The sequence below is a fragment of the Oculina patagonica genome, chromosome 10 (assembly GCF_052425735.1).
Source record: "Oculina patagonica isolate OP01 chromosome 10, crgOcupat, whole genome shotgun sequence".
Lineage (NCBI taxonomy): Eukaryota > Metazoa > Cnidaria > Anthozoa > Scleractinia > Oculinidae > Oculina > Oculina patagonica.
The window spans coordinates 23,242,599-23,244,833 of record NC_135767.1 but is presented as its reverse complement, the minus strand read 5'-3'; the positions used below and the strand labels follow the sequence as shown (position 1 = coordinate 23,244,833).

The window sequence follows — 2,235 nt, the reverse complement described above, 5'->3', positions numbered from 1 at the left end:
AGGGTGTAGAATTTTGTCTTGATTTTGTTTGTTAATGAGTGAATTTTATTTATTGTAAATAAAAAGTAAAAAAAAAATAATTGACAATTGATGGCAAAAACACAAATTATATCATCTGTGTTGCAACTTTTTTCTATGTCCAATGGAAACTAAAGCTTTTGGCAATCAACGTCCACGAAATTTGACACTTAAATTCGATTTAACTTTTGAGTAGATTTAGCCACTAAAAGGAATGTCGACGTAACTAAGGAATTTGCTTGCCAGGGCTTATTTTTGATACACAGATTCGTTTATGAAAGCAGGACGAGACGTTCGACGAGAACATTTACCCATAGGGGCAAAACATCTCGTTTTAGAGTGGGCACGTGCGCACAAGTAAAATAGTAAATTAAACCAATTTTCAGTACGTTTTGCAGAAATGCCCCGCAATTTTCGACCTAACGCCTATATGTGTACCTCCACGGCGACTTCTTGTTTTGTGTTGACTCCACTAGCCGTAGGACGTTCTCCAATATTAGCCAGGTTTTTCCCTTGGGAGCCATTTTGATCATTTTCTGCCCATGCCGTCTTCACAACTGGCGTTCCAGGTTCTAGCTCGTGGGTCGATAACCTCACATCATTACCCAGGCCACTCGGCTGTGGTGCGTTTTCTTTGCTTGGCTCCTCTTCATGCTTATTTGTGATATTCTTGCGTGCCGCGGCCTGCTTTGTAATCTGACGTTGGACGTTCTTCTCAACCCTCTCGTTTGTCTCTTGAAAGGGACTTCTTCCACAGGGATCTTTGACAAGTTGCTTCAAAGCCAGGCGAAATCTTCTTGTCCGGAAACAATAGATGACGGGATTAATTCCGCTGGAGATGAAAATACTGAGGGTAACCAAAAAAGCGAGCCAGGCGTTAGTTAAATCGTTGTCCTGACGACCATACAAAACGGGCTGAATGTACGAGACAAGGAATGCCAACACTGTCATGGCGACAGTTTTTGAAGCTTTAATGTCCAGCTTCAATCTGGCCTCGGCCTGGAGTTGAGACAAGTTTAGGCGTTGTCGCTGTAAAGAAAAAAAAAACGGATAAACTGTTTTCCGTCCACACTATCGTTTTCGTATAGTTTTCAATAAAAACACCGTCCAAATTAACCCGGATAAATGTGAAAACGAAACTCTGCATCGGCCCTAGATAAATGGTAGAGCATGCGCACATAACTCGAGCACGCACTAAATTCAAGTTTGGGAATGAAAGGTTTTTGTCAGCGCCGAGGGTAACGTCCATCAAAAAATAACTTATTTCTACTTTACTTAAGAACTTAGCGATAATCCAGATCAGTCATTGACAGAGATCACATGGCCATTTGACGCATCAGCGTTTTCGAAAAGCCCAGTTTCCGCCGCCCACAGTACACCAAATAGCCGGCGTTTTCAGATTTTTCCACTCTTGAGACCGTTAACGGTGACCGAAAACGCCGTTTTATTGTGGACGGTTGGCCAAACCGGAGAAAATAAGATGCGTTTCCAAATTTATCTGGATTAATGTGGACGAGACCTTAAAAAGTAAAATCGAAACTGACATGAGTGGAACCATAGCCCCAGTCTTGTATTTCCAAATCATTTCACCCAAATATAAAATATAAATATCAATCCCAAATATCACAAGTGTTTAAACAGTTCTGCTATGCTTTGAAGCAATAGAGATTAAAATTATTTTTACACTGAAAAATTTATCAGGTTGTATTCAACTTGACAACTGAGAACGATGTCATGTTAATTTTTCCAGAGAATGAAAGGAAAAGGCCTTTAACTCATGATCATGATCACAAATCATTTAGTGGCAATTCTCGTCATGACATGAAACAAGCTTTCAATATACCTGTAATTTTCTCCGTCGCACGAAATATACTGTCAGGATACCAACAACTACCACGGACACAACAAACAAAGCCGAGGCGGCTGCTACGAAGAGTCTCTGTTCCTTAAAGAACTGCTGACGATAATAGAACACATGAGCATCTTGAAGGTCGACATCAAAAAGAGACACGGAGCTTGATAAGACCACTACAATGCTGAACAACCACTCAAAAACAACTATGGCCATGGCTCTCTCATTCGTCTTCCAAGTGAAATACCTGAGGTCGAAGGCTAACGCCAGAAGCACGTTCACCAGTAGTACCAACATGGAGACCATATTGAGAAGTTGAGACAGACGGTGAAAGCAAAACGACAGAATTGCCAAAGTCTTCCCCT

General features: G+C 41.1%; 1 long non-coding RNA gene across 1 annotated transcript in view; it reads right to left on the bottom strand.

Annotated features, from left to right (window-relative positions):
* The window catches only part of LOC144667471 (uncharacterized), a 116,624-nt gene that overhangs the window by 43,019 nt on the left and 71,370 nt on the right, over positions 1-2,235 (bottom strand). The window lies entirely within an intron of this gene.